The 24,157-nt window shown below is 42.8% G+C and overlaps 1 protein-coding gene and 1 non-coding gene across 2 annotated transcripts in view; both read left to right on the forward strand.

Annotated features, from left to right (window-relative positions):
* The window catches only part of LOC141148367 (uncharacterized), a 636,575-nt gene that overhangs the window by 249,255 nt on the left and 363,163 nt on the right, over window positions 1–24,157 (forward strand). The gene's annotated exons all lie outside the window — the stretch shown is intronic.
* Window positions 22,962–23,155, forward strand: LOC141101878 (U2 spliceosomal RNA). Its single transcript, XR_012235037.1, has one exon. It is a non-coding gene; the product is annotated as a U2 spliceosomal RNA (small nuclear RNA).

Here is a 24,157-nt window from a genome sequence, read left to right on the forward strand (position 1 = left end):
ATTCCGTCAGCATCTCCCTCTTTGCCTAAGATAGTCACGGAATCCGCAGCCTCCACAGGCTTTGCAGTAATTTTTGGCCACCATTGGTTTGCAGGGCCATGGCCACCAGAACTCCTCTTGATTCCCGGGTTCAGTCAGTCCTCCTCTTTGTCCGAGCTCTACCCCATTGTTGCAGCAGCTCAAGTCTGGGGCAGCACCAGGGCAGGACATACAGTGACCTTTGCCACAGACAACCAAGCCACAGCCAGTATTATAAATAAAGGCCGGTCCAAGTCGCTGGCCATCATGTCCTTCCTGCGCAGGCTGGTGCAACTATCCCTACAGCACCAGTTTAATGTCCTCTGTGTCCACATCCCAGGCAAATGCAATACCTCGGCCGACGCACTATCTCGCCTTAACCATGCGTCATTCTTTTCGCAGGAGCCTGGAGCCGACCTGACCATGTCTATTATCCCACATTGGTCGCAGCTAACCTTGGACTGAAACAACACCTTCACGATGCTACCTGCCTTATTAATCTATCATTATCTCACAACACCCTAAAGGCCTACCGTACTGCCTGGAAGATCTACGACAGGTTCCTAGCCTCAAACCCCGGGGCAATATCAGGAGATCTCAACCACATCCTGGCCTTCATATCATACTGCCACACACAGTTGGCATTTTCACACAATACAACTAGACTCTACTTAGTTGGCATCCATCATTTCATCTCCATATAAGATCCTACCAAACCATCCTTGTTCGCCGCCCACACGGTCAAGACCATGCTGTGTGGTATTCACAGGCAACAACCCCAAATCAGTAGTAAACGTCTACCTGTGACCAGCGCCATATTCCGAGACATGTCTGCCATACTGTCACGTTCCCCTTTAGGTTATTACCCAGCCTGGTCATTCAAGCAGCCATCTACCTGACCTTCTACGGCTTCTTACGCCCCAGTGAATTCAGTCATCGGCCCCAGTTGTAGAACGTTACGTAGACGCCACCTGACACGTCACCAGAGTTACTTCATCCTGCACCTCGTGGTGTCCAAAATACAACAGTCTGGTCCTGGGGTAGATATCAAAATTTTCCAGACTCACAATACCTGGTGCCCTGTGGCCATTCTAGATCAGTTATTAGCTCATCTGTCCGACCTCTCAGAGGACAACCCATTACTACCGTTTCCTACTAGCCCCCTAAGTAGCAACCAGTTCACTAGACATGTCAGGATTCTTTTGCGCAAACTTAGGCCTTGACCCCGGCCGATTTTCCGGACATTCTTTTCGCATTGGAGCAGCAACAGCAGCCTCACGAAACGGGGTCCCGGACCACGTCATCAAGAAGATTAGCAGGTGGAAATCCACTTGCTTCGCTCGATACATCCCCAATTCGCAAACAGAAATGTCACGAGCCTTCAGCAAGCTTGCCCTCTAGTATGTTATTAAGCTTAAATAAATAATTACCTCCCTAACCGAGTCTTTTGCGCCCTTCTCTTTGCATACCGTCCAGCAGACCAGGGCACACTTCAGGTCTACTTTATGTTGTTAGTCTTGTGACGTGTTTATGTGGTTCATATCTCTCCGGACAGAGGGCTCCGACCATAAATAGGAAGGCCAACATGGTGGCCTGAAATTATGGGAGGAGCCCGGGGGGTATTTAAGCAGACCACCCATGATGGTCTGTATCAGTTCCAGTGCACGGTACCCACCCATTCCCCTTCTCTTGAAACAATTTCTCTACAGAAACACCCATTTACTTTCTTAGGGTATGCGCCCTTCTCTTGGCATACCGTCCAGCAGACCAGGGCACACTTCAGGTCTACTTTATGTTGTTAGTCTTGTGACGTGTTTATGTGGTTCATATCTCTCCGGACAGAGGGCTCCGACCATAAATATACATATATATATCTATATATAGATATATATATAGATCACTCCAACACATGAAATCCAGAAAAATGTGAATTTAATGACTAAATATATGTGACCAGTTTAAAAACAAAAATCATATGTAAAAAAGTCCATGCATATAAAAATATTGTGAATCCAAAGAGTAGAAGAAATAAAGAAAACAAAATATATATATATATATATATATATATATGTAAATATTTAGTGCATCCCCAAAAAATCAATTCATAAGTACCATAAACCAGTGGTCCCCAACCTTTTTGGCACCAGGGACCGGCGTTGTGGAAGGAAATGGGGGGGGGGGGGTATGCAGGTTTTTGCGGGCAATTTGTCAGGGAAATGGCTGGTGTTAGCGCTTCAAACATCATGCCACCATGGTTGATATGGTGTCAGGATGATTTGAAGTGCATTATTTCTATTATTACATTGTAATATTGAATGAAACCGTTCAACTCACCATAATGCAGAATCTGCCACCAGATTTTCACTTGCAACCAGATGCGGATTGTCACTTGCCACCAGATGCGGATTCTCACCTGCCACCAGATGTAGATTGTCACTGCAGTGGTGGCAGCACAGGTGTGCGCATTAATTCAGAGGCAGGCCTGGAGTGGTGGGTTCCAAGTGAGGGAGAACAGTGGTGACGGGGCGGGCGGGAGAGATGATCTAATCTCTCTGCTCCCCCGCCTTACCTCCAGCAGTGTAGTGGCCCCGCTGTGAGGGAGGAACAGCGATGATGCGGGCAGGCAATGAGAGATGTCATCTCTCTGCTTGCCCGCTACCACCGCATGTCAGACAGTGCAGCCTTCATGGCCAGGCTGCAAACAGGCCATGGCCCAGTAGCGGGCCGCTGCCCAGGGGTTGGGGACCCCTGTCATACACCATACGCTGATTGTGCAACTCCCAATTAGTGAATCACCTCTCCAAAAAGTGATCATATGACACACACACCTCCGTACCCATCACCCCACCTCAAGGGTGTCCTCCCACCATCTGAATAGGACCTTGTTATGTTAGAGGTCACAAGCGCTTATATTATTAATATAAGGGGGTACTGTTCCATTCAACCTTTCTGTTCCCCTTGATCACCACTGACACGTAATTGTAATTATTTTTTTTTTTTATTGAAAGCCTATGGCGTGCATAACATACCCAAAAACTTAATCCGGTGCCAAAAAAATGTGCACACACACATAAAGAGTGAAACAAAAAAGAGCAAACGGGTACAAAAATGTGCCTTGCCCTGAATCCCCCGGGGCGTTAGGCTCCAGACGGGGACAAGGGTACTTTACAATTAGTCCATCTGGCTGAAACCAGACGAACCCCGTTCTCTGGAGGGCCTGCCGAAACAGACCCACCCAAGTACTAGGTGAGGCTCCCCTGAAGGGAGACCCCATGAGAGAGGGTGAACTAAGCCAGAAGGAAATGTCCACTCCTTCCCAAGACTTTAAGGGCTGGCCCAAGGACCCGCAACCCTACTCATCACACAGTGCAACAAACCGTGTACAAACATAAAAATACAAAAAGTGACAAACATAGGCTTAATAAATAAAATAAAGTGGGGAAGGAATAAGTGAAGAGGAGAGTGAAAAGGTGGCCATTGTTTAAAACAATGACCAGGCCCTCAGGCATAATTGTAATTGGTGGTGGCAGAGAGGTACACAGAGAGATGGGTAAACCTTAGGGAGGCAAATCTGATGGCAATCCAGATAGGGTGAGTGTTTTTTGCAACCACAGAAGTCCAATAATGATGGGAAGTCATAATAATGACTAGAAGACTTAGGAAGGATCAGAAAGGAGATGTCCTCACGATGAAGAACACAGAGATGCATAGTGATGGAGGTAGTTCAGAACCGTATGTGTCCTTAGGCCAAGGTAGAGCCATCAACTTCAGATACTGATAGAGGCATTGCCAAGGGAATGAGCGGAATTCCCAATTCAGCAGCCAAGGACTGCTTGATGAAGTTCCCAGCCGCCCCAGAGTCTACATATGCAGAAACTTGATATGAGTTTAGGGCCCAATGAACGGAGACAGGTATGATAAATCGAGGGAAAGCGGCAAAATTCAGGATCACCTCCCTCTGAGCTACCTAGACCTGAGAGTTTGCCAGATGGACAGGAATTTATTATATGACCATCAGCCCCGCAGTAAAGACATAGGCCAAGTCTCAGACAACGCGACTGCTCTTGTGGAGTGAGGCATGTCTGGCTTAATTGGATAGGTTCTTCAGATGTCAATATAACTGCAGTGAAGGGTTGTTCTGGAGCATTGTGGACAACAGAAGCTAAACGACCCACTGGGGGCGGGCGACGTGGACCAGCCCTTTTCAGATTTTGCTCCTGAAAGCGGACATTGATTTAGACGCTAAGGGCACTCAAGTTATCCAGAGTGGTGGGCATGGTTCTGCAAGCTAGTTCATCCTTATTATAGACCCTGCCAAAAGGTTGCAGTAAGGGCTTCATTATTCCAAATGACAGTCTTATAGCTTTATTGGATAACCACATGGATTCCCACTTGTCATAAAAGTACACCCACTCTTGGCAGGGTCATAAAGGTACACCAGACATCATACATAAGGAAATAAACAGAATGCTCACCATAGTGAAGATCCGTATGAACGCCAAAAACATTTATTGAGCCATTGCACTTACAGAATCTAGCATGTACAGAACATATAGAGTTCACTGTGAAAAAACTCCAAATAAATAACAAATATTTGTAAATTAAAAATTGCGCCTTTTTATGAAATGGTGAAAATCAAATGTATGCAAAAATTTAAATATTCAAATTTCTCTAAAAATCGGGAAGTTTTCATTTCTCCCTTATAGCTTTCAGAGTTTGTAAAAAACACCCAAAACCATATATTTTATGAAAGCACATGACCAGCAAAATAAAAAAAGATTTTTAAGGCCCTGTGATATTTGCTAAAATGTTCATTAAAACAATATTTTCTCTACAAATACACTAAAATCATTAGCAGATAACAACACAGCAAATTTGACAAAATTCCTGCTAAATTCCTTTTAAATACAAAAGGTTAACCTGTATTGAGTTCATAAATAACAAATATATGTAAATTTTAAAATTGTCCTTTTTAAGAAATGGTGAAAATCAAACGTATGCAAAAAATGTATACAGTATAACCAAACTTCTCAAAAAATCTGGAGGCTTTCATTTTTCCCTTACAGCTTTCACAGTTTGTAAAAGACCCCCAAACCATATATTTTCTGAAAGCACATGACCAGTAGAATAAAAAAACGATGCTACTGATTTTTTTTTTGTTTGCAAACTTTTTTATTAGGTACAAAAGGCGGTACAGTGCAAATTGACAAATATCAAGAGAAATACATAGAAAAATAGACAGTCTTACAAAAAATTATGTTTGTATATACAGCGGTTGTACATTTATGGTACATACAATTCAAGTGTTTTTTTAAAAAGTAGTAGATACAGACAATTAATTATACAGAGTTAATAAACTGATTTGTGTGAGTGAACCATGGGTTCCATTTTTTATCAAATATATGTTTTGAATTATTTAGGGTGTGAAATATCTTTTCCATAAGAAGAATATTGTTGATTCTTGTTTTAAGTTGGGATAAGGGTAATGTGGATTGTTTCCAGTGGTATGCAATGAGCCAATGTATGGCAACGCATATTGTGTGGACCAGTCTCAAATGAAAAGAATTTAGACCTATGATAGGTGTGAATAAAAGACAGTTGGGAAGAGTGAGACTAACATTGTTTTTTGAAATAATGGATGCGAAACCTTCAAGATGTTTCCATATCTGAGAGACTTTGTAACAGTCCCAAAAAAAAATGGGTGAATGAACCTGTGGAGATACATCCTCTAAAGCATGTATGAGGTATTGTTGGGAAAATGGCATGAAGTTTGGCTGGTGTATAATACCAACGTGTGAAGAGCTTAATTGCTGTCTCTCTAATTGTGATTGATCTTGTGCATTTGAGAAGATTGGAAATGCAATCAGACCAACTTTCAGAGGATAGAGTGATGTCACATTCTTGTTCCCATTTAAGAATATAGGGATGTTTGTCTGGACTTTTAGTATTGATAAGATTTGACTATATTTGTGAAAATAAGTCTGCGGCTCTGGGAGAATTAATACAATTTTTTTCATAAAATGTGTGTGAAATATTGGATGAAACTTGAAAAGTAAGTATTATAGAAGTGTCTAATTTGTAGGAATCTTCTGAATTCGCTATTAGGGGTCTTATATTTTTCTTTTAGTGCTGCAAAGGAAGTGAAAGTAGAGTCTACATTAAGGGTATTGAGAGTGGTTAAATTAATTTCAGTCCACCATGTGAAATGTTCTGAGTCTTGGTGTACTTGTAAGAACTTGGGATCTCCTACAAAGGAGGCGAGTGGGGGTGTGGTTGATATCATATTAAATTTTTTATTATGTAATTTCCAAAGTTGATATGAATTAGCTACCACGAGATTGAGATTAGCTAATTTGTGGATCGGAACTTTGTGGCCCCAGAGTAAACCAGCAATGGCATAAGGAAGAATTGAGTTGTTTTCAAAATTAACCCAAGGGATTTTGGAATTTTGTATGTGCCATTGGGTTAATTGGGACCACCTAGCTGCTAAACAATATAACCAAAAATCTGTAAGACCTTGTCCACCATTTTTCTGTGATTTATATAATACTGTTTTGAAGATCCTTGGATGAGAGTCTGACCATATACATTTGTAAACCTCTGATTGGAATTTGGTGATCAATGTTTTATTAAGTCTAGTAGGTAGTGCACAAAATAAATATAATAACTTAGGTAAAAGAGTCATTTTTATAGCTGTTATTCTGCCTAAAAATGAAATATTAAAGGATTTCCATATTTTCATCATCATCCTTAGTTTTTGTAATATGGGTACAAAGTTTTTATTAGTTAGATTATTAAAGTCTGGAGTGAGTTGTACACCTAGGTAAGGGAGAGACTCTGTTGTGCATGTGAGGTTAAACGAAGATCGAATATTGTCTAGCTGTGAGGTGGGAATATTTATAGGCATACCTAGTGATTTCGAAACATTTACTGATAAACCAGAAAGGGATGAGAAGATTTTTAATGTTTGTAGTAGGATTGGTAATGTTATGTTAGGTTGTTATGGAAACAGAATCATATCGTCTGCATACATACTAAGTTTATATGTGTTATTATTTGAAGTGTAACCTTTTATATCTGGGTTATGTAAAATTGCTGTAGCTAACAGTTCGATTGCAAGGGAGAATAATAGGTGCGAAAGGGGGCAGCCCTGTCTGGTTCCTTTGCCTACCTTAAAGAAGTCTGAGTTACAACCTGGTAATTTTATCCTGGTGGCAGGATTGTTATAGAGAGCATGAAAAGCCTGTATAAATGCTCCATTGAAACCATATTTTTGTAGCACTAAATCTAGATATTTCCAAGTTACACTATCGAATGCTTTATTGATATCTAGGCTTAAAAGGAGTACTGGACGTGATTTAATATTAGCGTCTTGAATTATATTTGTTACAAGTCTAATGTTGTCTGTAATTTGCCTGCCTGGGATAAAACCTGATTGGAATGGGGAAATCAAGGATGGGATTATCGTTGCTAATCTATTTGCTAATAGTCTGCTAAAAATCTTAAGGTCATTATTAATTACTGAGATTGGTCTGTAATTTTGGGGCAATGTGGGATCTTTGTTTGGTTTTGGGATTAAAGACATATTCGCTAAAAGCATCTCTTCTGGGAAATGGTTTCCTTTTAATATCTTATTAAAAAATTTGGTTAAATTAGGGATTAAGAGTTGGTGAAATTGTTTATAATAAAAAGAAGAAAATCCATCAGGGCCAGGTGCAGAACTTCTTTTAAGGGATTTAATGATTTGGAGGATTTCTTCTTCTGTGCATGGGGCATTCAATAAGTCAGTCTGTGAAGGGGTTAAAGAGGGGAAAGGAATATTGTCTAGCCATGATAAAGCGGAGGGTGGGATTGATGATGAAGGTTTAGATAAGAGCTCTGAGTAAAATTTGGAAAAAATTGATAGGATGTCTAGCGGATGAGTGACTAAATGATTGGTGTTATTTTTAAGTTTGTATACATCAGTGGGTTTAATAGGTTGATTTAATTTACGGGCAAACATTGTTGAATAAGAATTACTTGAGAGGAAAAATTTAGCTTTTGACCAGCGGAGAGCCTTTTCTGCTTTAAAAGTAAATATGGAGTCTAGTTCATTGCGTTTTTGAGAGATCATGTTAAAGGTATCTGGGTCATGGGTGTTTGTGTGTTCCGTATATAATTTATGAAGATCCATTGTGAGAGAGTGAATCTTTGCCCATTTTTCTTTATTAGCTTGAGCTGCCATCTCTATAAGTCTACCTCTTAAGACTGCTTTGTGAGCTAACCACAGAGAAGAAGGCGATATATCTGGTGTGTTATTTAATGTTAAATAATCTTTGATGGCAGAGGCTATTTCCTGTTGGTGATTGTGTTCAGTTAATAAAGACTCATTGAGTCTCCAAGAGTAAGGTGTTGAAGAAAGACCAATAAAATATGTGTTGAGCGTAGTAATCTGATGGTCTGACCAAGTGAAAGGATAAATTGATGCTTCCTGACAGTTGGCTAAGATTATGGGAGTACACAAAATATAGTCCAAACGTGAATAGGAATCATGTGGGTGTGAGTAAAAAGTATATTCACGCGCCCCTATGTTCAATGCTCTCGACGAATCTATGAGTTGTAAATCATTTATGTGTTTAGAGGTTGTTTTAGAGAATGTTTTTGAGTTTAGATTGCTTCTACAACGGTCTAAATTTGGTTGGGCAACTCAATTAAAATCTCTATCCAGTATAATATGTGGAGAATGATAGCCTTGCAGGGTGTTAAAGAATTGTGTAAAGAATGTGGTTTGTGTATCCATTGGTGCATAAACATTAGCTATTGTTAGTTCTCTACCAGACAAGATACCTTTAATTATAATAAATCTGCTGTCTTGATCTTTGTATACCTGCTGAACCTCAAGTGGGAGAGATTGGTAAATAAAGATATCTACTCCTTTTGTTTTAGAGGATGATGAGGTATAGAAGGATTGATTGTAAGCTTTATGAAAAAAATTTGGATGATTGTCCTTCATAAAGTGTCCTCTTTCCTGCAAGAGGATAATTTTTGCGTTTAATTTTTTATATTGTAAAAAGGCTTTTTTTCTTTAATTTGGGGAGTTAAATCTGTGTACATTGTGTGAAATAATTTTAATGGTCATGGTGGTAGGTTATTTTTTGGGATTCTAGCAGAAAGTGATATTATGTACTGAAAAAAGTTGTAAGCTGTATTATAGGTACAACCTTGAATAATTATTTCTGAGGCTGAACAGGTGCACCGGAAGTTGGTGAGAAAAGCATCTCTCTTAATACTGTTGAGGAAAATAAAGAATCTAGGGGCTGTACCATATCTCTTTTTACAAGTAGAAAAAGCAGTAGAAATTTCTGCAAAACAGAAATTGTACCTTATAACTATTATAAGAATAGAAAATGGGGTTGGAAAAGACAAAAGTCTCCAACCGACTGAGAAAACCTGTGAGACCGCCTTGTCTCAAACTCAGTCTAATCAAGTCATGAATCAAAAAATTAGTAATGAAAAAAATAAAAAAATAGCATGTAGAAAGCTGATTGAAAATATGTAATTCAATACATTTGAATGACTTGTAGTTTTTCCATAGTAGTGGAGAATGGGTAACGACTGAGAGGGGGTAATTCATGTCGACATGTGGGCAAACAGCCACGGTAAATAGATGTCATAATAATAATTGTGCAAATAAAAAAAAAGACAAAAAGAACATGTCTTAAGGAACTGTTATAGCTTATGCAACTTAACTGGTATAATTTTTAGAAATAAACAACAGTGCACACCTAGGAAAGTAACAATACTAGGTCTTATAGCTGCTATTATAGAAGTATTAATATCCAGTATATGTACACATTCAGGAAAGATAAAATGGAGTAAATTTTATTGACGGGTTTGTAGTGATAATTGGTAGTGTGTGTGGCGCTGGTAGATTTTCAATCTACCGCTTATATGTAAATTTAGTGGGTCGTCTGTTTTCTATATAGTTCAGATTTAATCTATGACTAAATTAGCCTCTGTTCCATTCTTGGCTGTGTTGCGTACAGTTCCACTCCGTCGCCTGTAGATGTCGGTGTCACTACAAACCGGAGCTGGAAAGCAACAGGCTGAGGTGTATTGAGTGCTCTTTTTTCCCAGAAGTAACTCGGCGGAGGCTGTCCCCTGCTATGCATTCTGGGAAGGGGTATTTAAGGGACAGACGCCATTTTTCTTGGTCTCTTTCTTTCCACCTGCTGGCCCTCCTGGCTGACAGGTATGTGCTAGGAGTCCTACCTCGTGGTCCTCTGGGCCGGAGGACTGCATTGCTGCAGCGTGTAAGTCGGCCCAGAAGGCTGTCTGGGGCCTACTACTACTACTGCGGGGATGGTCCTGTGCTGTCTGTCCTGCGGGAAGAAGCTGGACAATTGAGAATATCCAGGGGAGGACCCGTCTTGGAAGGATCATGCGGAGCGCTGGTCTAGAGAGGGGCCTAGTGACTCAATTGGAGGACGAATCTTAAGTCAACCTACCACATAGTACTGCCGGGTCGGCTTAACGGTTCTGTTACTGTGTTGCTGTTCAACTAAAACTACTACGTCCTGTGGCATAGGATCGTGCAGTTACATTGTTCTTCTCAAGTCTGTGGCAGAGACTTTTCTTGTTCGTGCTACGCTGCGGCTGCTAGGTCAGTGAGAGGGGCCTATCCGGGTGGGCAAAAGTATAAATCTTGGACTGAAAGAATACTCGTCCTTAAGATATTCAAGTACTCAAAGATCAAAGACGGAAAAGGTATTTGAACTTCCCTGAAACTCCTTCTCTACCTCTTTCCTGCTACTTCTTTCATTTATTTCCCAATAAAGCATTGGAAAAATACTAAAGTGACTGGTTCATACGTTGCGATTACAAAGTTCAACATGGACTCTAGGTTTCTGATATGGTGAAAAGGCAGGTAATGGGTGGCGGCAACAGCCCGATAAAAATCAGCAGCTCCTAATGGAGTTATTGCTACATGTGGGTGCGTCGTCCGGGATTGTTAGCCGTTACCCTCCCGCAACTTGAGAAAGTATTTGTTTGAGAGTCTGTGCTAAAGAAGAGTTTTCTGGACTTTGTCACTTTTCTAAAGGAAGAGAGGGGGTTAAATTGCAGGATTGCATTTCTAACTGCGTAGGTTACGGGCGAGAAGTAAAAGCCCGGGAGCTACATGACCAGAGGAGCAAGTGGGAGGAGCTACACCTATTTGCTGCTGCGTAAGACACGTGTGTGTGAGTCTTGCGCCAAAGGAGAAGGGAGGCCTCGTGATCGTGCTGAAAGAATCAGAGTGCAGTCATGTCTTCTTTTCCACTGATATCCTCAACTATGGGATCCAAGATGTTTCCTACAAGTACCGCTGCAGGTGGTATGCTGACCGGAACCCTGCTGACAGATACCGGCATTCGTTTGAAGCCGCAGGGGTGGTTTGTATTATACACTGTTGGAGATATTGAAGGGCTAGGCATGCTTTGCCGCAAGTGTGAAGGACTGGCCATACATCTCTGTCCATTTGTTCGATGTTTGCAGTGCGGAGAATACCTATTCACAGTGGAGTAACCTACAATGTCGCCCTGTGCTTATCGTGTGGACTGGGCTACAGGGATTGCTATGGTGGAAACTACTGCTATTACTGCTGGAGAGCAACAGGCCGTGGTCTCATCTGCTACCGTGAGTGTTCCTGAGGGAGATGTCCCTTTTACCGTTTCATCAGCGGACATCACCGTATTTCTACTTCTACTACATCTATACCTGTTGCACCTGTTCCAAGGAAGGTGGGATATGTGAAGGCTTCCCGCGGCCGTGGTCGAGGCCTACCCCAGAGACTACCTGAACCGGAGCCGGAGGAATATATGGATCCGGAGAAGTCCACGTCAGGAATGGGTGAGAGATCAAAGGGGAACATATCTGGGACTCTTTGTAAATATTTGCCAGTGGAAGAGTTGGGAGACTCGGGGATAGATTCTATGTCAAATCTCTCCGGTGATGATGATTTGTTTGAGACAATGTCACAGGAACTGTTGTGGGCCCAGGGTGAAGATGTTGCTTCTGCCCTTACTTTCTCAGAATGGATAGCCATGGATTCTGGGAAGACTTCACCTTGTGTGGAGCCGCACAGTACTACCAAGGAGACATTGTTTAAAGTTGCCAGTTTGCTTGAGTTTGAGCCGATGCCCATCGGATCTATGGTGCACAAATCACCAAATTCTTGTGTGCCTCCTGGTTTGGGGAAAAACAGAGCTTTACCTAGACTTGCCTGTTTACAGAGAGTGCTTACCAAACAAGTTGCTACAGAATACGGTCTGGAATTTCCTTCGTAGAGTTCGTTCTGTGTGGGGGCTTAGTGTTGGGGTCCTTACCTTGACACAAGTCCAGTCCATGAACAGGGCGGGTAGGAGTTCATGGACCAAGAATTGGTTGCTCCAGCATGACCAGTTCTGTCATATGCCTTTGCTCCGTGAGATCCGTGAGAACAATCCTGATGATTATAGGAACTTTCTCCGGATGACAGACCCCGTATTTAACCGTTTGTTGGCTTTGCTGACCCCTTATATTAGCAGGCAGGATACCTGCATGAGGCAAGCCATCACTCCAGAGCAGAGGCTAGTCGCCACCCTGCGGTACTTGGTGACAGGGAGAAGCCTGCAGGACTTGAAGTTCTCGACAGGCATCTCCCCCCAGGCTCTGGGGATCATTATCCCGGAGACCTGTTATGCCATCATCCAGGTCCTGCAGAAGGAGTATATTAAGGTAAGATTTTTATCCTTTAACATCACATTTTATTGTATATAATGTTTGTTAATATATTGTATTTCTTTCCTCATTCCCTAATTACCATGATTGTAATATGCTGTGAATGTCCCCTTTGTCCTCATGCATGCTGGTTTTGTTTAAAAAAATTTTTTGCCCTTCATACATATTTGCCTTCACTTGCCTCCCCAGCATGCTCTCCTGGTCCTATATTCACCTCGTGTAGTCACTTAATGTATTTTGTCAGCTCCATAGTAGTGCTTTACCCCAAACACCCCCTAAAATGTGTAAAAATGTGATTTGTGCTTTAAATTCAGGCAGAGTGCCAAAGGCCTTTTTTTTGGTGTCCCAAAATCATTTGTAACCCTCCCTCCCCCTAACTGCTAACTCAGCTGATACCAATCCTCTAACTGCTGACTTTGCCACACCCATACACACTATACCCACCTCTTTAGTGGTCAGATTTATGGATGAATTCCCCAAAGCATGTAGTGCAAGGGCCTGCCTGAATACTTTCAAATGGTACTGTTTAAAGTTTTTGTATCCTATTATTATCTTGATTGGTAGTAGCAGAATGTAAAAATGTGTTAAAATATGTACAGTGTGTATTTATATCTTTGTATTATGACACTTCTTACCTGTCCAGTAGGCTGCCAATAGTGTAAAGTAAGGAGGGGCTGGCCAAAGTAATACACATTATTTAGGCATTCATCTCTCAATGAAGTGGAGATGGTTACCTGTCCAAAACATCCCCCCATAAAATTTTACAAATGGCCCATGGAGGGGGGGGGGGGATCTGATAGGTGGACCTTATACCTTTGTCCTATACCTTTGTCTTTAAATACTCCCTAAAATAAATGTTATACTGATGTTGGCCAAGAATGTTTGTGTCTAATCTGCTTTCCCTGTTTATGTGCAAAATGATTAATTTATTTTTCTTGCTTGACTCCACAGTTAACTTCCAACCCACAGGAATGGCAGACTCCCACTTTGCCCAGCGGTAGGACTTTCCTAACTGCGGAGGGGCAATTGATGGGAAACACGTCCACATCGTCCACAGCTTGGACTTGCCACCTCCAGAAGACAATGTGGAAGGACTCCCATTCGTCTTCGTTGCTGATGAAGCGTTTGCGCTGGGGGATCATCTTATGCGGCCATTCCCAATGAGGACCCTCACCCCGGACCAGATGTTTTTTAATTACCGGCTGGCCAGAGCCAGAAGAGTGGCGGAGAACACATTTGGAATTATGGCCAGCCAGTTCCGCCTATTTCTTACACCCATACACATGGCGGAGTATAAACTGAATAATATCAACCTGGCGTGCTGTGTTCTTCACAACTTTTTAAGGTGAAATTCTGCCAACTATGCTGCCTCAGTGGGGCCTGAGGCCGGAATTCAAGTAAATGAACCAACCCTGACGGCGCTTGAAAGTGCCCGTCCTGGCTTGCCCCCCCGAGTGCCCACGAGGTCCGTCTTAGATACCTTGATTACTTTGCGGGTAGGGAGGCCATCAATATGCCAGACAATGTCTGAGACATTTTTAAAATAAAAAAATCATTTTAACTACTAAAATCTTCGGTGACATTTACTGCTTGTGTTTCTTTTAGCTGACCCTGACAGAAATGTGGGCAGTCCTGAAAATGTCATGATTGTGTAACCTTAAAAAGCACTGTTGGGTGTTATCTACTAAAGGAAAATACACTTTGCACTACAAGTGCACTTGAGCCTGCACTGAAACTGCACTTGTAGTGCAAAGTGGATTTGCCCTTAGGAAATAACCCCCATTGTCACAGAAAACACCAATTTTACCTTAACAAAATATGAGAAGCATTGAAACAATAATCCACACATTCTTGATTATCAATCTTTTTAATACCAGCACAATCACGTGCATTTCTAAAAGGTTTTTAAAACAAACCACCATGTTTGTTGTATAACAATTTTTTCGGTAACATTAATAAATATTGAAATGTCCATTTAAGGTAAAACAGGCATGTTTCAAACAAACAAGAAATACACAAATCTGGAACTTACAAAGTTCAACTTTTGTAGAAATTGAAGTCAATATCAGACATGAGTATTTAGAAACTGTTTGATATTGCGTTCAGATGGGGTGAAGTCACCCCTGGAAAAGATAAATTTTGAAGATGCACACAAATTGCTGAATGTCAACATGTGCTAGCTGCCATCACGGGGGATCAAGGGACGTGTTTTGTGGGTGCAACCCCTTCCTCTCAGCTACTTTATTATTGAAGAAGTGGTTGCACCTCCAAAACTCCTACATTGATCTCCTGTGATGGCAGATAGCACATGTTGACACACTGTGTGCATCTTCAAATTTTGGCTTTTCTATAAAATGGCAAAAAAATTTCAAAATTTTTACTTTACAAATACCACAAAAAAGGAAGGGATTTGGAGGTGTTTTAAACTCTCCCTAAAACATCAATGATGTTCTTCATTTTATTTTTAACATCATTGATGTTTTTCTGGATGTTTTCCAAGTCCCTATTACACCCCATAATCTCCCGGATCAGGATCTGTGTACTTTCCCTGGTGAAATGACCTGTATCCACAACATCACGATCACCTAAAAATAGAGAAACAAAAACACACCATGTAATATAAATATGCCGGCATCCATCTCTTACCTGAGCCTGTGGTCGCAGACACTCACCTGTTGTAGTGACAATTTCCACCACAACTCCTTCCTCCTCCTCCTCTGCTTGGCTTTGGGGGATTGCACCTTCTTCATGAAGTGGGGGGTCTGTTGTCGCTTCTGCTGAGTGGTGTCCTCCGAGTCTTTTCTCCCCTATGTAAAAAAAAATAGATATACTTAGCACACAGATATTTGATGACAGAAAGAGGAATATGAAACATTGCTTGGAAGTGGGGTACAATTGTCTGTTATGGCAGAGTTCCAAGATGAAGAAATATTTTTTTCCTTTGTCAAGCTTGAATACTTACCTGTTTTGTACAAGCTTCACAGATGGAGACACCCCTATAGTATACACTGGAGCACCTGTGTGGGACCCCCTAATAAAAAGGGTGTTCTGGTGTCCCACACTAATGCTCCTGTGTCCAGATGTGTAAACTGCTGCTGAGTGTCCTCTCCTTACACAGAATCTAGTTTACATTACATTCTAGTTACAAACCCATCTAGACAAAATTATTTTAAGAGAAGTGTAGGCTAGAAAAAATGTATTCAAATGCATATGGCCAAAACAATGGTGTTTTCTAGGCCGAACGAACAATGTTTCATACGAACGAACAATGTGCCCATGAACATGAAATTTTAAACTGTACAACAGTAAACAAAAGCACATGGAGCAGCACGAACGTAATCAAAATAAAGAATAGGAACACAGCACAACTACTTACTTTTTTGCAGCACTCTCCTGATCCTTCTGTACTGCTCGTGCTCCCTGATTTTGAGGTCCAACCACCGTTTCCTGAGCTGATCCTTGGATCGCCGTACCCCGAAATTCTTCTGCAGACTTTTGATAACTTTCGCCATGATCTTGGCCTTTCGGTCATTGGGGTTTGGGTAAGGTCCATACTTCCCGTCATAGTCGGCCCTCTTCAGGATGTGGACCATCTCCAACATCTCCCCAAAGGACATATTTGAGGCCTTAAATTGTCTCTTCTGGGATCAGGACGTTTCTGTCTCTCCTCCTCCTCGTTGCTGTAATTAGCACGCACCTGCTGTGTCTCGGCCATCTGCTCTTCCCCCACTGCACCGAACGAGAAGGGGCGGGGAATAGACTAGAAAGAACGTCAGGGGCGGGCGGAGTTTCACGCATGCGCAGTGTATATAAAGCATAACACGCGTGCGTAGTACGTATGATCTATGAGCCGAGGAAGGAGTATCGGAGGCGCCGATCATGATAATGAAGGTAAGATTTAAATTTTGGCCTATATTGCTTCTAGATTGAGTCCTGTATTTAGATAAGTTTATAAGACTTTAGCCTGACATTAGGGTTTGTCTGGTGTTGTGTCTTGCAGAGAAAATGGATCTAGTCAATAATCAGGACTTTATGCCAATCTTCATAGATATGTTCAGGAAGCTGCCTTGTCTGTGGCAGGTAAACCACCCTGATTATAAGAACCAAAGATGAAGGCAGCGCTGGATAATTTGCTGCAATTTGTGAAGCCGGTGATCCCCACAGCAGACATCACCTATTTGAAGATCCTAATTGGTGGCATGAGGAGCACTTATCTAAGGGAGCACAAGAAGGTCCAGAATTCCCAGAGATCAGGAGTTGCAGATGACGTTTATGTCCCCAGGCTGTGGTACTATGACAGACTGCATTTTCTGGCAGGTCAGACTGAACCCAGGCCAGCACTCTCCACTCTTCCTTCCACGTTTCCTTCACCCCCAGCTGAGGCTTCTGACACCCAACCTGGGCCTTCCAGGCAGCAACATGTGGAGGAGCCCAGCTTGAGCCAGGTATAGCATTCTTCTAAATATTTCTGGTAGTCCAATCAATGATGTTAAACAGATGTTAGTTTGGAATACTAATTTCTGATTGTGATTGATGAACCAAAAACTAAAACGATGTCCCTTTTTCATACACAGGGAAGTCTCAGCAAGGAGGCGGCCGGGCCAAGCAGGCTGCCCGATACCCAGGTCCCTCCCCTCTGCCTTCAAAGACAAAGCCTATTTTGTAAGGCTACTGAGGCCCTCAGAACACTCCACAGTGTGGAAGAGGATTTTGCTGAGATAACTGCATGCAAAATGATGCAAATGGAGGAGGGTCAACGCCTCTTATGTGAGTTTTTAATTTTGGAAGCTCTAAATAAGAGGTTGAGGGGCCAACTCACATGCAAAACCCACATTTGTCAGCTCACCCATGGTCCTCCTCCTCCAGGTCCTCCTCCTCCTCCTCCTCCTCCAGGTCCTACTCCTCCTCCTGCCACACTTCCAACACCAGAGCCACAGCCGGGAAGGATGCGTGGAAGGAAGACCAGAGAGTGATGACCTGGGTTCAGTCTGGTCTGGCAAAAGATGCAGCCTCTTGTATGACCACAGCCTGGGAACATACATGTCATCTGCTGCTTTCATGATCTCTTGGACTTCTGGACCAGACTGCACTCCCTTATATATGGACTCCTCAGGCCACCAATTTTGCTGTCAAAGAATTTATGTGTGCCCTGGGGGCCAAAGGCTTCGCCAATTTATGATGTTTATCCAGCGTTGCCTCCCTCTTTGTTTGGTTCGGAGCCCTTAATAAAGGAATTTTTGTTTCAATTATACTCACCTATGTGTGTTTTCCTTCAAAAAGGACAGTTTGTGAGGAGGCAGGTACATTTCTAAAATACAATGTGAAATTAACAAGAGACACCAACCTCCTTGAGATTAAATCATACAAGATAATAATGGTGTTGTGGTAACTTGACACACAAAACACACACAAATATTCAGGATGTAAAATCAAAAAATAAAAAAAATTAACAACACGATCAGGCTTGAAAACAATACAAACCAAAAAAAAAAAAACATATCTTTTTTGTCAGATGTGACAAATCAAAATATATTGATGAAATAACGATAAATAGTAAAGAAAGAAGTTTTGTGAGAAGTCTGTGTGAATATCAGCAGCAAAACTACTTCATTCTTCTAGCATTATGAAGAAGAAGAGAGTGCGCTGTATTAAACAATTTTAAACATTGCAGCGTGACGAAAGTGCTATATCCATTCCGAACGCTAATTTTACCAGACCGAGCTTTTAGGTCTCGGAATTTCTTCTGAGCATGCGTGGCACTTTGTGCGTCGGAATTGTCCACACACGATCGGAATTGACGCGATCGGATTTTGTTGTCGGAAAATTTTATAGCCTGCTCTCAAACTTTGTGTGTCGGTAAATCCGATTGAAAATGTCTGATGGAGCCCACACACGGTCGGAATTTCCGACAACACACTCCGATCGCACATTTTCCGTCGGAAAATCCGACCGTGTGTACAGGGCTTAACACTTTCTTTACTGTTTTCCCTTCCTCCTATCCAAGTTTTAAGTTCAAATACCTACTCTCAGGCTTGAGAGTCATTTTTGGCAGACGTTAATGACAACGTCTATTATAGTGGGGGGAGTATGTAGCGCTGGTAGATTTTCAATCTACCGCATATATGTAAATTTAGTTTGTCGTCTGTTTTCTATATAGTTCAGATTTAATCTATGGCTAAATTAGCCTCTGTTCCAGTCTTGGCTGTGTTGCGTGCAGTTCCACTTCGTCTCCTGTAGATGTCGGTGTCACTACAGACCGGAGCTGGAAAGCAACAGGCTGAGGTGTATTGAGTGCTCTTTTTTCCCAGAAGTAACTCGGCGGAGGTTGTGCCCTGCTATGCATTCTGGGAAGGGGTATTTAAGGGACAGGCGCCACTTTTCTTGGTCTCTTTCTTTCCACCTGCTGGCCCTCCTGGCCGACAGGTAGGTGCTAGGAGTCCTACCTCGTGGTCCTCCGGGCCAGGGGACTGCATTTCTGCAGCGTGTGGGTGGGCTCAGAAGTCTGTCTGGGGCCTACTACTACTACTGCAGGGATGGTCCTGTGCTGTCTGTGCTGCGGGAAGAAGCCGGACAATTGAGAAGACCCAGGGGAGGACCCATCTTGGAAGGATCATGCGGAGCGCTGGTCTAGAGAGGGACCTGGTGACTCAATCTTAAGTCAACCTATCACATAGTACTGCCGGGTCGGCTTAAAGGTTCTGGTACTGTGTTGCTGTTCACCTAAAACTACTACGTCCTGTGGCAGAGGATCGTGCAGTTACATTGTTCTTCTCAAGTCTGTGGCAGAGACTTTTCTTGTTTGTGCTACGCTCCAGCTGCTAGGTCAGTGAGAGAGGCCTATCCGGTTGGGCAAAAGATTAAATCTTGGACTGAAAGACTACTCGTCCTTAAGATATTCAAGTACTCAAAGATCAAAGACGGAAAAGGTATTTGAACTTCCCTGAAACTCCTTCTCTACCTCTTTCCTGCTACTTCTTTCATTTATTTCCCATTAAAGCATTGGAAAAATACTGAAGTGACTGGTTCATACGTTGTGAATACAAAGTTCAACATGGACTCTAGGTTTCTGATATGGTGAAAAGGCAGGTAATGGGTGGCGGCAACAGCCCGATAAAAATCAGCAGCTCCTAATGGAGTTAATGCTACATGTGTCTTATGCGTAATCCGGGCTATTTGAATTAAATAATGTATATGGAAGGTAGATTATATTTTCTTGTTAATTTGAGGAATGTCCGTAATGCCATACATGGACACAAGATGACAGAGTTGCAGTTTCTATAGGTGCTGTTGTGTAAGTAAGATAGAGGTGAGTAAAGTATACACACAGTTCCAGTTTAAGGCTGAAGGTGTCAGCGTTGGAATCCTTTATGTGATAATGACAACAGTTTCAGCTGCTAAAGGAAGAAGAGATTCCGCCTGAAATAATAAAAGAAGAATAACATGTGCAACAAGAAAACAAGAATATCAGCTCTTCAAAAAAATGAGATGGTAAAAAGAAAACCAATAGGGACTCATATATCAAGAGTGAATGTTATTTACTAAAGGCTCATCCTGAAAGTATAAAGTTAATTAGGACTCCATTGGCCCGCTTCATGTCTGAGTCTGCGTCTGTCTCTTCTGTGAGAGGGGGTGTTCCATATCGGGGCTTGTCTAGGAGTAGATGGGGTGCGTGGAAGATTGTTGGGGTTCCATAGGCCCAGTTTAACAAGGATATCCTGACCTTACGGAATAGAGGTGGCGATGTATGTTGTGCCATTATGTGGGATGATCAGCTTAAATGGAAAACCCCATCTGTATCTGATTCTGGCTGTGGAAAGAATTGTAGAGATTTCCTTCATTTTCCTGCGTCTGTCCAGGGTGGCTTGAGAGATATCCGGGTATAACTGTAGTTGTACTTCATCTAGAGTAATATTTCTGAGACCCCGTGCTGCCCTCATTATTTCTTCCTTCACTAAAAAGTCTTTCATGCAAAGGATTATATCACAAGGGGGTTTGTCTGGAGGGGGTTTAGCTCTTAAAGCACGGTGTATGCGATTGCACGTGAAGGACTGGGGATTTTGTTCTGGCAACAGCATCAGGAATAGTTTAGTGGTATACGCTGGTAAATCCGTAATAGATTCTGGGGCTCCTCTAATCCTGCTATTATTTCTTCTATTCCTATTATCCAAATCCTCCATGTGCGCTTGTAATTGCGTAAAAGCTGATGAGAGATTTTCATGTTCTCTGGATTAATCATTGAAAGCAATTTCAAGTTTGTCATGCTTGTTTTCAAGTAAATCAATGCGGGAGCCTAGGGCTGCTATCTCTTGGGACAAAGTGGAGGTGGATTTTTGCAGTTCAGATTGAAATTTAGTGAGTAATTTAGTGCAGAGTATGTCTAGGCTGATGTCCAATTCAGCTTTGGAAAGTGGGGTGTACTCACTGTTTTCTGCCATTGATCCTTTTAATCCAGATATCACAGGGTTTTTCAGCTGTTTTTCAGCAGAGGAGGGAGACTCTGCTATAGAAGGCAAGGAGCCGGCGCCATCTTTAGCCATGCTGCCACGCTTTGTAGATCTCAGGCGGTATTGTGTGAGGGATTTCTGAAGACCTCCTCTCCTTTTCCTTGGTGCAGGCATGCACTATGTTCGGTATGCGGGGATGCCTGTTTATAATCTGAATGCGGGTGGTATTGACCCCGTTTTATGTGGCCATTTGCCCCTGTACGGATGGAGCTCTGCTTAGCTGCGTCCGTTCCTCTCCATGCCACGCATGCGCCCCCTGATGCTACTGATTTTTAAGGCCTCCTCATATTTGCACAAATGTTTATCAAATTGCTATTTTCACAAAAAAAAAAAACAATAAAATCCCTATTTGCACACATAAACATAGCATAACCTTCAAGTCTCTTGCAAAATGCCTATTAAGGCCTTGTTCACATTGGGTGTACTAAAGCGTACGCCCATGGTGGGCCGTGTTTACCTGCACGGGGATGCACGGGTGTTCTGTGCATCCCTGTGCATGACAGATCTGACATCTGTGCAGGTGTAGGTATATGGCCCCAAATGCAGACAGTGTGAGTTCAGGGACATGCACCAACATAGATGTCAAGTTTTGAACAGTGGCTGTGTCCATGCAGCCACAGCATCCCAATTGATTTTGGATGCAACTGCCTGCACAGAAGTGCATGGAACATCTGTGCATTCCTGTGCAGCTGATGTATCCCAATTGACATCAATGGGACGGCCTGCATGGGGATGCACAAAACACCTGTGCAGCTAAACATGTCCTCACTGTAGTATGACGCTTCCTCACCGCCTGTCAGTAGCCTCTGGAATGTGAAACAAATGCAGATCAGGCTTCAGTGGCAAGGGAGATTTAGATGCATGTCTTCTTAATCTACCCTTAGGTTTTTTTTTTTTACACTTTTTTTTAAATATATATATGTGTGTGTGTGTGCGCACGTGTGCGCATGTATTTATATATATATATGCACACACGTGCGCGCACACACACAGATATTTGTTTTTTTTTTTCTGGGGGGGGGCTTTGGAGAGACATCAGGGGTCTAAGCACTCTAATGTCTAATTTTTTAGGACAGTCAGTCCCTTTCTCTGCAACTCAGGCTACACTGTAATTAAAGAGATATGAGTCTGTATAGAGGATCCCATTCATTAACAAACTGACACAGAGTAAACACAGTTTACTCTGTGTCAGTGTTGAATGAACAGCGTGATCACTTTGTTCTTTCATGAAAGAAAAGGGGCTGATAAACACATGTTTACCAGCCCCCTCGCGCTCTTTTCTGACACACTCCACTCGCTGATCTCCTGGGCAGCAGCTTCAGCAGGTGGGAAGGGGTAGAGGGAAAGCAGGCTATCAGAGCTGCATGGAGGGGCAAATCAGGGATTGGTGAGTGAGGGGGGCGCTGAATTGGAGGTCCCAACAGGAGGCGCACATAAGCAGCGGGGGGAGGTGACAATTGCATTGGATGTTGAGGATTTGTGGTAGGTGGGATAGATGGTGAAGGCAGAAGGGGGCAGCGCATGCATTTAAGGCAGTGCAGGAGTTGAGGAAGCAGTGGGTGAAGGCAGAGAGACGTCATTTTAGGTGAATAGATCTGATTAGCAGCTTGTTAGCCGCTAATCAAGCTATTGTTGATTCACAAAGCCAGCCATTCGTCATTTGTGAAATAGATTTTGCTGCAGAGGTGAAGTAAATTATTGTACTGTTCTAGGCCTTTTGGCTAAGATCAAGTGTAGTATCTGTTCTTATCAGTTTTTCAGGAGAGAACACCGGCTCCTCTCTAGCTGTAGGGGAGGAGCGGTTCAGTATTCCCCAAATATAATTAGGAAGGAGTGATGGAAGCGACGGTGGGGCCTGATGGTAAAGGACTCTCACCAAGCTCTCAGAACTTCATGCCTTCCTGCCTGGAGTGAGGGATGCTGTGGTCTGGGTCGTGGGTCAGGGGATGGTACTGAAAGCCTATGGTGTATGTGCCCCTGGAGTGGCAATCCAGGGGTGCCATAAAATCACTGTGAGCGAGGGTCACTTTGATTTGTGGTACCACAGTCACTGCACCATATACACGCTTTTTTAGCACCTGTCTTCTGGGCCGAGCCTTTTGGCTGGGACCGGAGGCATTTTTTATTCCTGGCTGGAGGACCTGGCCATTTTATTGCACAATGGCCACCTTTTTTACTCTCCTCTGATTCCTTCTCCCCCACTTTCTTTTATTTATTTTCTTTGTGTGTCACGTTTTTGTATTTTTTTTTGTACACGGTTTGCACTATGTGACTTGGTAGGGTTGCAGGTCCTCGGGCCTGCCCTGAAAGTCTTGGGAGGGGGTGGACATGGCCTTTTGGCTTAGTTCGCCCTCTCTCACGGGGTCTCCCCCTTCGGGGGAGCCCCACCGAGTACTTGGGTGGGTCTGTTTCGGCAGATCCTCCAGAGAAAGGAGTCTGTCTGGTTTCGTCCAGATGGACCAAGTGTAAGTACCCTTGTCCCCATCAGGAGCCTAACGCCCCGGGGGATTCAGGGCAAGGCCCTCTGATTTTAGAGGGCTTGTGTACCCATTGCACTTTTTTGTGTTTCACTCTTTATGTGTGTGCACAATTTTTTGGCACCGGGTGAAGTTTTTAAGTGTGTTTCACACGTCATGGGCTTTCAAAAAAAAAATCAATGCAGTATAAAGTTCTCCATATAGATACTTGACTCCCAACACTCGCCATTATCCTGCCAGAGCCGACTAAGCGGCAGTAGATTAAAGCAGACAGGAGAAGTGAGGTAAAGGGGAGTACAAGCCCGTCACTTACCTGGCCAGATGAACACATGCAGGGATAAAGGCTCACCGCTCTCCCAATGTCCAGTTATCCGGGCAGTTATACCGTTAGAGAGGATAGGTTTCTATTAGATGGTGGGG

Source organism: Aquarana catesbeiana, linkage group LG06 (genome assembly GCF_042186555.1).
Source record: "Aquarana catesbeiana isolate 2022-GZ linkage group LG06, ASM4218655v1, whole genome shotgun sequence".
In the NCBI taxonomy this organism is placed as follows: domain Eukaryota; kingdom Metazoa; phylum Chordata; class Amphibia; order Anura; family Ranidae; genus Aquarana; species Aquarana catesbeiana.